The sequence below is a fragment of the Triticum aestivum genome, chromosome 6B (genome assembly GCF_018294505.1).
Source record: "Triticum aestivum cultivar Chinese Spring chromosome 6B, IWGSC CS RefSeq v2.1, whole genome shotgun sequence".
NCBI classification, from domain to species: Eukaryota; Viridiplantae; Streptophyta; class Magnoliopsida; order Poales; family Poaceae; genus Triticum; species Triticum aestivum.
In genome coordinates, this window is record NC_057810.1 from 682,355,196 (window position 1) to 682,370,747 (window position 15,552).

Genomic DNA, 15,552 nt, shown 5'->3' on the forward strand with positions numbered 1-15,552 from the left:
GCAGGCCTTTTAATCTTCATGCCTGGCTTTGTATCCTTTGCTGAGCCATACTCCTTTTTGAGCACTACCTTCTTGGAGGTAGCCTCATCCTCTTCAGCTCTATAATCCTCATCTTTAGAGTCTGAAGTTCTCTTCTTCCTTTGCCTGGTAGCAGCCTTAGGCAGGTTGCTAGGAGTACTTCTGATGCCTTCATCTGAAGTGCTGGAGGGACTAGTGCCCTCACTCATGTGAATCTGCTCTGCTGACCTGTTGTGGCTGTCACTCTGGTCTGACATGCTGCAAACACTGACTGCTGACCCTGTGAAGAGTTATAGATGAGATAGAGTGGATGAGCATCACAAAATGCAGAGATTTTTGCAAAAGAATGATTCAAAAATTTAGTTTTAGTTTTCCACAGAAAGCATTTCGGATCAACCGATTTTCAAACTCGGTGATACCGAAGCAGTTTCGGAACCTAAACTGATGAACTTGGTTGGACCGAGTCACAGTTCGGTGGCACTGAGACTGCTAGGGTTTCACAAAGTCCTAAAATTGGTCGCACCGATTAGCAATTCTTGGTCAGACCGAGAGTTAGTAGTGCAATGGCATAAGCCAAATCTGCAGGACCGAGTTTTTCAACTTGGTGGGTCCGAGATGGTTTCGGCGGAAACCTAACCCTAAATTTTCAAATCTCATCTAATCTATGGATTGCATTGTCTGGATAGGAGTGTTTCAATCGTGGCAAGAATCAATAAGAACACAATGTGCTAGGAATCCGACGAGGATAGCACTGTGATCGAGTCCATACCCTAGTTTGGCGATGAACTCGCTACGGCGGCAACGGCGGGGTTGAATTCCGATGAGGGCGGCGAAGACCAGCGACAGGAGGTGGCTGGCGATGAGGCGACGATCCGGAGACCTTGGAGGCAGAGTGAGCTATTGCGCGGGCGAAGGGGTTTGGAGGAATTTCCAAATTTTTGCCCATGACTATATATAGCCCGACCCTGTCGGTGTGACCGAGTGGAACAACTCGGTGGCACCGAGATGCAGAACTGTGTTCAGTTACAGCAACTCAGTGTGACTGAAAAGTTCAAATCGGTTGCATCAAGATTGAAAACCTAGATCGACTTAGTGATCTCAGTGGGACCAAAATGGAGGAATCGGTCAGACCGAGAATCACAAAGAAGTTTTGGAAGTTTAAGTCTATGACGAATCGGGGTCTCCGAGTGCTCCTCACACAGAGTGGTTCGAATCTGACTTGATCAAATTTTGTGATGTAGCATGAATAGAGTTTGAGACGAGAAAAGCATAGATAGCTAGAGAAAGTTCTTAGGCATTCTTGTCCATCCACTTGGCCAAAAGAAGAAAGAACCAAACAATCATAACAACAAGTGCATGTCCTTGAATGAGTAAACTATGCACCAACATGCTCACACAATAAGATAGCAAATGAAATATGTGGCAAAGCATGCACAACCAATTCTAGCATCTATCAAACAACTGGCGATGACTAGGTCATCTATATATGAGTATATTGACTTAGGAGTCAAATGATAAACATTTGATCATAGGTCATACTCATCATTTAAGCTCAAGTGGGGTTACCACTTTTACATAATGCATTGATGTGTTCACACCATTAGAGTAGCTTTGACTCAATTCTTAGAGTTAAGCTCCCCCTAGATGTGAGATCCCCTTTTAGAGGGATGAACTAACCTTGGGTTTTGTTGATGATGACTTCATGTAGGGGTTGAAGATGTGGATGCTCAATGTTGATGTAGACCCTTTGGAGCAATCCTTTGGAGTGAGTTGCGCTTTCAACTTGCCTACATGGGTTAGTCCCACAAGGAACAAACAAGAATATCCAAATACATAGAGTGATGCATACACAAGATGATGTCCATGAAAACATTAGGTTACCTTGTCCCTTGCCTTACCAACATGAGGGTTTGTGACTCCTTGAACTAGTGCAAGATGTGGAAGTTGATTGCACTTTTCATTGCCATAATAATATGAGTGAAGAATGTTGGCGGAGTCACACTCAAGAACTCTCTAGTTCTTCTTCTTCGGGATCCACATCATCTTGATGGGAATACTTGGAGTTGTAGTTGTACTTGATGAAGTAGAACTTGATGTAGTCCTGGGAATCCACTTGACCGAGACCTTAGGTGCTTCTACAAATGCATCAATCTCTTCTTGAAGCTTGTCCTTGCCTTTGTTCTTGTGGTCTTGTGGTGGAAGATCATCTTGAGCTTGTGTTCCCTTGAAGGAAGTAGGATCATACTTCTCTTGTTGAGGAACAAACTTCGTCTTGGGGTATTGATCTTCTTCCCACTCAACTCCATTGGCATTGAACTAACATTCAAAACCAACACCTTGATTCTTCCGGTGTCTTCCTTTCTTGCGTACAATTTCCTCGAATTGCTTACTCCCGGCAAGGCTCTTGTAAACACCTTTCTATATAATTCCCTTCAATAAGCTATTTTCTTTCTCAAGTGTAACTTGGCTAAGAGAATCATTAGTGGAATCAAGAGAACTACTAGAAGCAACAATATTGGATTTGACATTATTATTGTTACTACTAGAGGAAGTATCTTTCTTGTTCTGTTACTAGACTTGACTTGAGGCATGTAAGTAGATAGGAGTAAACACTTGGCAATGTAAGAAGAACTTTTCTTACGGAGATCATCATTGATTGCTTTTAATAACTCATGCTCTTGCTCAAGATTGAGCTTTTCAAAGCGTAACTTCTCATGAGCCCTTAAAAGTTCTCGATGATCTTCGAAGATAGTTTCATGAGCCAACTTAAGAGTGTTTAGTTCTTTAGTTAAAAGCTCAATTTTCTCCTTATCATTGTCATTCGTTTGATTAGCATGATTAATTGATGTTTCATCATAGTATTCATCACTAGAGTTGTCAACAAGTAAATCATCATCCACAAGCAAGTCATCTTCATCACTATTGAAATCAACATACTCAGGATGTGTTACCTTTGGACCTTTGGCCATGAAGCATCTTCCAATTCCTTCATTTGGTGAATCAAATATGTCGTAGGAGTTGGCTGACACAAGTGCTAGACCAGCAACACCTTCATCTTGAGTATATTCGGAGTCGGAGTGATAGCTTCTCTCAGAGTGATGGTCGGAGTCAGAGCCGGATACCCATTCACCAACATGAGCTTGATGTCTTCGTTTTTTGTAGCTCCTTGACGACTTGTCCTTCCTTTCCAAATCCTTGCTTCTCCGTGAGGGTCTTCGTTCATAACTATCATCTCTACTCCTCTCTCTTGGTGGTGATTCTTCTCTTTTGCTTCTTCTTTTTGGAGAATCTTCTCTTCTTTTGTAGGGTGCCGTACACTCATTGGAGTAGTGTCCAGGCCTTCCACAATTGTAGCAATTGCGCTCTCGACTAGAAAATCTTTTGTCATGATAAGACCTTGACTTGCAGCTTCTTTCTTTGCTTCTACTCTTGTAGAATTTGTTGAAGTTCTTCACCATTAAGCTCAATTCTTCATTGAAGGTTTGTTTCTCACTTGATGATGTGGGAGCTTCGCTTGAGGCTTTGTAAGCACCACTTGACTTGTTATGAAGTTCCTCCTTATCCTTGAGTGACATCTCATGAGCAACAATTCTTCCAATGACTTCCGTTGGCTTGAGATCTTTGTAGTTTGGCATCATTTGGATCAATGTGCACACGGTATCATACTTTCCATCCAATGTTCTTAGGATCTTCTTGATGATGAATCTGTCGGTCATCTCTTCACTCCCTAAGCCGGCAATCTCATTTGTGATAAGTGCAAGCCTAGAGTACATTCCAGCGACACCTTCACCATCCTTCATTTTGAACTTGTCAAGCTGACTTTGGAGCACATCCAACTTGGATTCCTTGACGGATTCGGTACCTTCATGCATATCAATCAAAGTATCCCAAATTTCCTTTGCATTCTCAAGATGGCTGATTTTGTTGAATTCTTCGGGGCACGATCCGTTGAAGATGATATCACAAGCTTGGGCATTGTATTGCAGCATCTTCAATTCTTCCGGATTAGCTTCACGGTTCGGCTCTCTCCCATCAAAGAATTCACCTTGCAAGCCAATACAAATAATTGCCCAAACGGCGGGGTTATGTCCGAGAATATGCATTTTCATCTTATGCTTCCAACTAGCAAAATTAGTACCATCAAAATAAGGACCTCTACGGTGATAATTTCCCTCGCTAGACGCCATACTCTCCTAGGTTGTGAAACCAAGGCTATGACCACCAAAAGCTATGGAAATCAAAGCAAATGGAGACCAAAGCTCTGATACCACTTGTAGGACCTTGAAGTATGTCTAGAGGGGGGTGATTAGACTACTTGACCAATTAAAAACTTAACCTTTTCCCAATTTTAGAGTTTGGAAGATTTTAGCTATCTTAGGACAAGACAAGTAATCATCACACTATTCAAGCAAGCATGCAAAGAGTATATAGGCAGTGGAAATTAAAGCATGCAACTTGCAAGAAAGTAAAGGGAAGGGTTTGGAGGATTCAAACGCAATTGGAGACACGGATGTTTTTGGCGTGGTTCCGATAGGTGGTGCTATCGTACATCCACGTTGATGGAGACTTCAACCCACGAAGGGTAACGGTTGTGCGAGTCCACGGAGTGCTCCACCCACGAAGGGTCCACGAAGAAGCAACCTTGTCTATCCCACCATGGCTGTCGCCCACGAAGGACTTGCCTCACTAGCGGTAGATCTTCACGAAGTAGGCGATCTCCTTGCCCTTACAAACTTCTTGGTTCAACTCCACAATCTTGTCGGAGGCTCCCAAGTGACACCTAGCCAATCTAGGAGACACCACTCTCCAAGAAGTAACAAATGGTGCGTTGATGATGAACTCCTTGCTCTTGTGTTTCAAATGATAGTCTCCCCAACACTCAACTCTCTCTCATAGGATTTGGATCTGGTGGAAAGAGGGTTTGAGTGGAAAGCAACTTGGGGAAGGCTAGAGATCAAGATTCATATGGTAGGAATGGAATATCTTGGCCTCAACACATGAGTAGGTGGTTCTCTCTCAAAAATGGTAAGTTGGAAGTGTAGGTTCAGTCTGATGGCTCTCTCCACGAATGAAGAGGAGGTGGAGGGGTATATACAGCCTCCACACAAAATCTAACCGTTACACACAATTTACCAAACTCGGTGGGACCAATTCAACAGACTCGGTCAGACCGATTTAGTAAACCTAGTGACCGTTAGTGATTTCCGGTGAGACTGACATACAACTCGGTGAGACTGATTCGGTTAGGGTTAGGGCATAACGTAATCTCGGTAAGACCGACTACACAAACTCGGTGAGACCGATTTTGGTAATAAGCTTTCTAGAGAGTTGGTCAGGTAAACTCGGTGGGACCGATTTGCTCTTTTCGGTGAGACCAAAATGTTACAAAAGGGAAACCGAGAGTTTACATTGCAATCTCGGTGGGACCGATCGCTCACTTCGGTTAGACCAAAACGTTACGAAGGGAAACAAACAGATTACAATCCCATCTCGGTGAGACCGAGATCCCTATCGGTATAACCGATTTGCTTAGGGTTTGTGGCAGTGGCTATGGCATTTGAAATCGGTGGCGCCGGGTTGGAAGAATCGGTGTGACCGATTTTGGCTTTGGGTTTAGGTCATTTGTGGATGTGAGAAAGTAGCTGAGGGTTTTGGAGCATATCACTAAGCACATGAAGCAAGAGGCTCATTAAACAACACCTCATCCCTCCTTGATAGTATTGGCTTTTCCTATGGACTCAATGTGATCTTGGATTACTAAAATATAAAATGAAGAGTCTTGAGCTTTTGAGCTTGAGCCAATCCTTTGTCCTTAGTATTTTGAGGGATCCACTTTCATCATCCATGCCATGCCATTCATTGGGCTTTCCTGAAATAATAGTCTAGGAATAGCATTAGCTCAATGAGCTATATGTTGTTATGAATTACCAAAACCACCTAGGGATAGTTGCAATTTCAATGTGGAACACGCATTTGGCATGCTCCAAGCACGATGGTCCATTCTACGCCGCCCGACACGTTTATATGACCGAGGCGATATCCATAGTATTATGATAGCTTGCGTCATTCTGCACAACATGATAGTGGATGACGAAAAAGAAGAGGCGGGCAATATTCTTGATTTGAACAAGCAGGCTCATCTATTGTATTCATCGGTATTTACTCGTAGTGTCATGCCTATATTTGTCGAGGTACTTGAAACAGATGTAGAATCCGGGATTGTCCAACGATGGAGCTCTAAAAAATAATTTCATCGAGCATATTTGGGGAAAGTTTACACCATGGTAGATTATTTCGTGTCTTGATCTATGTAGTGCTAAATGTTTTTTTAAAGGAGGTCATCCCCCGGCCTCTGCATCGGAAAGATGCATGCAGCTACTTTATTAGATCAAGTCCAACAAAAAAGTTTGGTCTGCAAAGTACAACTCACAAAAGAAGCAATAAAAAAAGTAAACAACTGAAAGCCACAACCGGCTGGACGAAATGACACTAAGGACCTATCCTATTATGCGACCGCCATCCAAACCGGTTGAAAATAGTCCGTGCTACCATCTCCCACCGGTTGCACCAAGTAGCCAGCTGTTCCCTCGAGGCCGTAGGAGTGAGTAACGAGCACGTACGGATCCATGTCGTAGCCCTGAAGATAACCTGCAAGAAGTTAATCATAGATAGTCAGTTAAAAATCATGTCATTCCTCCAGTTCCATATAGCCCAAAGAAGTGCGCATATTCCTATCCGAATACTAGATGCAATATGAGTAGTCACTCCATTTAGCCACGTCCCAAACAACGCTTCAATGCTATCTGGAGGGATAATGTTAAAGGCTATATGAACAGACCGCCAGAGTAACTTCACGAGAGGGCAATCAAGAAATAGGTGTTGGATTGTTTCATCGTGAACACAAAAACAACAGCACTAACTGCCTACCCATCTCCGCTTTAATAAGTTATCTTTGGTAAGGATCACCTGCTTGTGTACGAACCACATAAAAATGTTAATTCGCAAGGGAACCTTAACTCTCCAAATGTGGATCGATCGTGGGGTTGGGCCAGAATTTATGAGATCGAAGTACATCGATTTGACCATGAACACACCATTACCCGTTAGCTTCCAGTTCAAAGTATCTCCCTGATCTGAGAGTTGAACGTCCATCAACCTCCTTACTAAGTGTAACCAGGAGTTCCATCGTTCCCCTACTAGAGACCTCCTGAACTGGATATTCAAAGGTACCGTTTGCAAAATCGTTGCTACGTAATCCTCCTTGCGTTGAGCAATATGATACAGGGAACGATATTGGAGAGCTAGCGGTGTGTCTCCTAACCATGTATCCTCCCAAAACCTTGTTGTTGTTCCATCCCCAATAATGAATTTCACCCTATCGAAGAAGGTTTCTTTCACTCTCATGAGTCCCTTCCAAAATGGTGAATCATTAGGTCTTATGGAAACGTGGGAAAGAGTTTTATAGTGCAAATATTTATTTCTAAGGATTTGTGCCCACATACCTCAGATTCCTGTGATAACCTGTATAGCCATTTGCTCAACAGGCATTTATTTTTAACCTTGAGGTTCTCGATCCCAAGACCCCCCCTGGTCTTTTTGTCGACAAATAATATCCCATCTTGCCAGGCGATACTTTGTCTTAACCTCGTCTGACTGCCAAAAAAAATGAGATCGATAGAAGTCTAATATCTTGCGTACCCCTTTGGGCACCTCAAAAGAAGATAGAAGGAACATTGACATACTCATGAGTACCGAATTTATCAATACTAGTCATCCTCCATAAGGCATAAGCTTACCCTTCCAGTAGCTTAGTTTCTTCTCGAATCGATCCTCGATACATTTCCATTCTTTATTAGTTAATTTCCTATGGTGAATTGGAATGCCTAGATAACGGAACGATAATTATCCCAGTTCACAACCGAACATGTGCTTGTAGCTATCTTGGTCATCTTTGGCGCTACCAAAGCAGAACAATTCACTCTTGTCAAAATTGATCATTAGACCAGACAGTTGTTCAAATAGGCATACACTACTAGGGAAATGCTTATAGGTAGGACCTCAGTAGTAGCGCTCAAAAAAGAAACCGCTGCTGCTAATTAGCAGTAACGTTGATCCTGGTAAGCGCTACTACTAACACCTTAGCAGTAGCACTGGTTAACAAAAATACGCTACTACTATGTGGGACCAGACAATGTCACTGACGGTAGCTGTAGTAGCAGTGTTGCCCAAAATCCAGCGCTACTGCTAAATGTTTAGCGGTAGCGCTTTGTTTTGCAGCACCGCTACTGCTAGTGGGCCCCACTTATAGTAGGGCTTGCGAGGGACAAGCGCTACTACAAACAGCATAGCAGCAACATTTTCTGGTATGCAGCACTACCGCCAGTTGCGGCTGGTGCTACCTTTTCACCCCCCTCCTCTCCCCCACTTTGCCCTCTCTCCCCCTCCTTTCCCCTCTCCACTCTCCACCATTGTTGCTCTTCTTCTCTCTTCCTCCTACCTCTCTTCTCTCCTCATTAATGTCCCCCTCCATCATAACTCTCCTTCATAAATGGTCTCTCTCACATCTCTCTTTGTCCTACCTCTATTCCTCTCCCCATTAATGCCCCCTCCACCATAACTCCCTCTCCATTAGTTCGATAGCTAGATTCACCTCTCCTCCCCAACAACTAGATCTAGCTAGCTATTTAGCCATCCACGCATGCTCTTTCGATCGGTCTCTCTCACCATCTCTCTCGATCGGCCTCTCTCGGGAGATATATAGGTGAGTAAAAAAGTTGTTCATTTAAAGAATGGGAATATGTGTGTGAATGAGAATATGTGTTTTTGGGATATATATACAGACGGTCTATTCTGCTAATATTAGCAGAATAACTATTCTGCACACCACTTCCGCACTGCACGCTCAACGCAAGTGCACGTCATTCTTTGAACCAAGTCGGCTGCAGTACTCACATGAGTGAACTTCTCGTCGAAAAAACTGCGCGCGTTATTTTTTTGGTACTGTTTTCGCTCTAGTTTTTTAACCGTTTATCGGAATGAGGCATGTAATATATCGTTGAAAAGCTATGGATTAGGCGCAATTTCGCTATGTTGAACACTTTTTGAGATTCCACACGGTTTAAGAGCAGTTTTGAAAATGGTGCGGCGGATGACGAGTGGCAGCGAGCGTTTTTTCGCCTTTTTTCTAAACCGCTTGTCAGAATGAAGCAAATGATACACCGTTGGATAGATATTGTCGAGGCACATCTTTTTCATATGTATTATTTTCTCTAATTCATTACTGTTTAAGAGCAGTTTACTAAATCGCGGAACTCTGTTTTTCAAAAAAATTGAAATTTTCGGTACTGTTTTCGCTCCAGTTTTTGAACCGTTTGTCGAAACGAGGCGTGTGATATGCCGTTGGAAAGCTACAAATGAGGCGCAACTTTCATATGTTGAAATATTTTTGAGATTCCTTACGGTTTTAAGTTAATTTTGAAAATCTTGCGGCGGACGACGAGTGGCAGCGGCCGTTTTTCGCGAAATTTTTGCAAACCGCTGGTCGGAATGATTCAAACAATACGCCGTTGGAAAGATATCAACAAGGCGCAACTTTTTCATGTAGAACACTCTCTCTAGTTCGTTACGGTTTAAGAGCAGTTTCAATTTTACAAAAATGCGGACACTCTGTTTTTTGCGACACCCAAATCGTCGTATGCACTGCATCAGACAGATAGTGCACTGCTTCAGACTAAAAACCACACTGCATCTGATAGACTAAAAATTGTCATGCCTACGCGACGAACGAAGTGCACTGCTTCAGACAGATGAGTGCACTGCTTCAGACCGAAACCGCACTGCATCAAAACGGAGTGAAAATCATCATGTGTACGCAACAACGAAGTGCGTTGCATCAGATAGATCAGTGCACTACTTCAGACCAAAATCACACTGCATCAGACGGACTGAAAATCATCATGTGTACGTGACAACGAAGTGCACTACAACTCCCAATGCAATTTTACTTTCGTGTGCACTCCAATAAGGGAACCACAACTTTTTTAACAATGAACTACAATAATTTTGAAAAATGTACTTCGGTTCACCAAGCGCACTGCTTTTACAAAGAAACGATTTTACAAACTGAGTAATCCACACAAATAGTCCCTTTTTATGTCTCCACATTACAATCACACACAAAGTGTAACCCAACTTCTTCGGTTCACCGATGGCTGTCCAACTGCAGGGGATGCACCGGGAGATGTTTTGGACTACATGCCCGACGACGTGCACTACAACAGGGAACCATCCTGCTCAGCCCGGCCAACTGACGACAAGGTACACCTAACATACATAACCAAATTCATCAAGAGAACAGCCTGAGATGAGCCTTTTTCCCAAAACACATGCGGAACGCACCACCTGCACATACGAACTGAACTGCACTCAAACAAAAGCGCAAAAAACTCAACATCTGCCAAGCTAAACTGCACTCAAACTTAAAAGCACATCGTGCAAAAGTAAGCAAATGAACCTGAGAGCAAACTATAGTGGACTGCATTTACAATTTGATTTTTCTTCAGAAAAAACACCAAATAGCGAACTGCAGGAGAGCACAGCGTGAACCTAGGATTTTTGCTCTTCCTCGCACGTGCTTGCAGGAGGTCGTCAAGGCGCGAGGTTGAACAGCCAGCGCCCATCAGAGGTTGTTGGATTAGCGCCTGCAACCCAGCTGAGCTGCATCGCTGATCGAGATGAACTAAGGCATAGCACCCATGATTTTCAAACATGGAATTCCACCTGCGCGCACAAACTATCGGTAGTATAGACACTCAGCCATCCAAACTGAAGAAAAAAGACAGAAAATAACTGCAGTCGGAGGAGGTGAGGGAGGGGCGGGAGGTCACCAGCGGCGGGAGGTGCTTGGTAGCGTTGTGGCGCGTCGTGACCGCGCGTGGGAGGAGAGGAAGCGCGGACCTCGCTGGATCCGGCGCCAGGTGTGAGCTAGGTGATGGCGTGTCCCAGATCCGGCGGCAGGAGCCACCGCATGGCGATGCAGTAGGAGCTCATCGAGATGGGGGCGAGGGATGGCGTGGGGTAAACGGTGGAGCCGCCGCCTACTCCTAGCGCCATGGGTAGTAGAGGGGAGGCGCGTCGTTCACGGACGTCGCCGCGCCAGTCGTCCACTAGGGGGAGGAGGCCGCACGGAGGAGCAGGTCCCGAGAGGAGATTGTGTCGCCGGGGGGAAGGAGGCTGGCACTACTAGGGAAAAGCCTAGCAGCAGCGCGGGTTTTGGGCCTATTAGTAGCGCGGGGGCCGGCGCTACTAATAAGGCGCTACAGCTAACGTATAGCAGTAGCGCAGGTGCCACCCGCGCTACTACTACATCCTTTAGTAGTAGCGTGGGTAAAAACCCGCGCTACTACTAATCTCTAATCTCTGATTTTTTTTTTGAATTTTTTCGAATTTTTTTTCGATTTTTCCCTAATTTTCAAATTTCTGAATTATTTTAACCTCAAATCTCTAATCACCCCTCATCGTTGCTCAATTTAATCTCTAATCACCCCTCATCATTCCAAATCATCTAACTTCCCGGACGGTCACCCATCCTCTCACTACTCCAGCCTGAGCACGCTTAACTTCCAGGTTCTATTCTCCCTCGTTTCTAAGTCTGCACTTGTTGTTTTCCTGACAATAGTAAGATGTCAATCCTATTAACCTCAGGAATTTAGCATGAGCATGAAGTCACACATTTCACTGTTTGATTTTTTGAAACTATTGTTCTAAAAAATTAGTAACACTAATATTTCTTGAATAATTAGTTTGACCATAGTTTGACTACAGTTTGACCATAGTTTGACCAGATTTGACCAAAATTCAAAAAAACTAAAATAATTATTTAGTAACAGTAATATTCTCGAATAATTAGTTTGACCATAGTTTGACCAGATTTAACAAAAATTAAAAAAACTGAAATTTGATGAATTTTTTTGCCTCCAGATGTTAAAAGCCCCGTAACTTTTTTTCTGTTATGTTTTTGAGGATTTTGAAAATGTTTAACGGGGTTCCCCCAGTTAAATTTGGATGTAACTTTTCGAGTAGATGATTTTTCATATAAAAAACTTTTTCATCCGAGTTAGTATGCAAAAGTTATGCCCATTTTTACAAATTCTCGAGAGATTTTGCAAATAAAGTCGAAATTCATATTTGCAAATTTTCCCAACAACTAGACCACATATCACATGGGAAACTTATTTTCTTTTATTTTTTTGACATTTTCATCATTTTCTTTTATTTTTTTAAACTAAAAAGGCGATCCACCGGGGGGGTAGAGTTTGAAAATGGGACCTTTAGTAGTAGCGCGGGGTTTTAACCCTCGCTACTACTATGGCACCACTTAGTAGTAGCGAGGGATAAAACCCAGCGCTACTGCTATCAACTTAGTAGTAGCGAGGGTTAAAAACCCGCGCTACTACTATGGCATGTCCCGGGGGGCACGGTGGAGACCGCTTAGTAGTAGCGAGGGTTAAAAACCCGCGCTACTGCTATCAACTTAGTAGTAGCGAGGTTTAAAACCTCGCTACTACTAAGTTGATAGCAGTAGCGCGGGTTTTTAACCCTCGCTACTAGTAAGGTTCTGTGTATAGGCTTTTCCCTAGTAGTGTGGGTGGGGACGTCACCGTTGGGCGGGTGGGGGTTGTAGGGGGCTTGGGGTAGTATGGTTGTGGAGGAGGGGGGAGGAGGGGGTGGGTTGCCGGAGTGGGATCGGGGGATGAAGGTGGAGGGGGATCTAGGATGTGATGCGGGGGAAGAAGGTGGACAGGGATTGGTGTGACACGGGGGAAGAAGGTGAGCTTGGTCGGGGGGTCATTACTGTTAGCAGAATAAGGGTCTTAAGGGAGTTATCGTAATAGACCCATATATATATATATAATATATATATATATATATATATATATATATATATGGAGAGATTTGTGCGAGTGTGACATGCCCTTGAGTTGCTTATGTTTTGCCGAAATGTCGATTTATTTCCGTTTCGGTGAATTTCGAGCAAACTCAGTATGTCCTATTTTTAGGCAAGGTCATGCCAAAATTTTATATGACTTTGAAGCATGCATGCATTATTTATTTTATAACCCTTTTGCTTGTTATACCGTGCAGTCGGTCATGAAGGTGAGTGGATGGAAGGTGGAGCGGTACATGCAATCCGCGATGATGGACATGTATGCAAATAATCGGACTAGCATTAGATGGTCGTGTGCAAGATGCAAGGAAGGAGTCCTTTTGGACCCTTTTGATCGTGGCACTTTGAAGGCACACCTGCTGATGAATGGTTTCATGGATGGCTATGCTCAGTGGATAAGTGAAGATGATGATGATGATGAGGACGTCCAAATGGCAGGGAATAACGACATGGGGCTAGACGAAGAGATGACCGATCGACACGAAGACGATGGTGTCAGACATGGCGGCGGGGAAGAGTCCGGAAATGACGGCAACAGAGAAGATTCTGGACACGGCAAAGAAGAGTCCGTACATGGCGGAGAAGAGGCGGCGGTCACTCCATAGTCTTCGACGCTACTAAGTGCAGTCGTGCAAGACCCTCATGTTCAAGACCTCCTTCGCAAGAGTACGACTAGCGAGAGAGCTGCTTCTAGAGAGGAGGCCAAGCTGGCTCAACTTGAAGTAGAATCGAGGACTCCATTGTATGACGGTTGAGATCTCGGCTAATCCCAGCCGTGTTGTCGTGAGGAGATCCAAAATGAGCATCGTCAGAATGGATGGAGTCGCCAACGAGGAAGACCACGACCAATATGGCAACCCGATGAGGGAAGATGATGATGACGATGAAGCATACGTGAAAAGAAGAATTAAGACTACATTACCTAAGAAAGATCATACTCCATGGCCTCGGAAAAGTCACAAGGAGGGGCTCAATTACTTGGCAATGAACAAGAAGGGGAGAAGCTCAATGTGAAACGTCGTCGGACGCAGCTAATCAGAAACCTACATTTATATATATGTATCTATTTTGTGTACACACTTAAGTAACCGTTATCGGTCAACTGATATGTTACCACCACATGCATGGTTCCGGCACTCGCGCATTGGGGGAGGGGGAGACGATGTCGTCGGGAGAAAAACAAGAAAACAAAAACAAAAGGGAGAAAACAGTACAAAAGAAAAAGAAAAGTAAACAGCAAAGAAAAGGAAAATAATGAAAAAAAGAAAACAAAAAACTAGAAAAGGAAAATAATAAAAGAAAAGAAAAATAGCAGTAGCGCTTGTCTGTGGACCAGCGCTATAGCTAAGTGTTTTAGCATTTAAAAATTAAAAATTAGAAAAGATAGCAGTAGCGCTTGTCTGTGAACCAGCGCTATAGCTAAGTATTTTAGAACTAAAAAAATAAAAATTGGAAAAGACAGCAGTAGCGCTGGTTTGTAAACCAGCGCTATAGCTAAGTTAGCTATAGCGCTGGTTTGTAAACCAGCGCTATAGCTAAGTTAGCTATAGCGCTGGTTCCAAACTAGCACTACTGCTATTTTGATTTAACCACCCGTGCAGGCTCAAAATTTCATCAAGTCCCCATCCCCCCCCCCACTCTCCCACCTCCCCCCTCCTCTGCTGTCGTCGCCCGTGCCTGCCGGCCTTCCTCGCCGCCCGCCGTCCGTCGACCGGACCTCGACGCCTCCTCCTCGTCCTCGCCATCCGCTGTCCTCATCCTCGCCCTCCTCCTTGTCCGCACCGCCACCGTGCCGCTCCGATCTCCTTGCCCCTCGATGTCGGCCTCCTCCTCGTCCCCTCCGGCCTCCTCCTTCTCCTCAAGTACTGCCCCCACCTCTTCCTCCCCCTCTGGCCTCCTCCTCCCACTCTGTAAATTTTAGGGTTTAGGGTTAGCAAAGTTAGCAAATTTTTAGGAAATTAAGGCAGTAGCAAAAGCAGTAGGAATTTAAAAAAACAGTAGCACAAGAAAATTAGGTATAAAAACAGTAGAATTTTTTTAAAAAACAGTAGCAAAGTTAAAAAAGCAGTAGCAAAAATTTAGGTACAAAAACAGTAGCAACTAAAAAACAATAGCAATTTTTTTAAATAGTATCAAAGTTTTAAAAAATTGTAGTAATTTAAAAAAACAGTAGCAAAAAAATTAGGTATAAAAACAGTAGCAAATATAGCTAGTGCAATTTTTTTAGGTATAAAAAATAGTAGCTACAATTTATAAAAAAACATGAGCTAATTAGTTTTTGTAGGCATATAAATTAGCTATAAAAACAGTAGCAAGAATTTATAAAAACATGAGCTAATTAGTTTTTGTAGGTATATAAATTAGCTATAAAAACAGTAGCAAAAATTTATAAAAAACAGTAGCTAATTAGGGCAGTAGCAAATATAGCTAGGGAAAATTTGTTTAGGGCAGTAGCTACTTTAATAGCTAATTAATTAAGGTCACTATCAGAGAGAGAGAGAGAGAGAGAGAGATCATTTATGAAAAAACAGTAGAAAATAAAAACTAAAAACCAGTAGCATATAAAACCCTAGATGATGTTTTAGGAG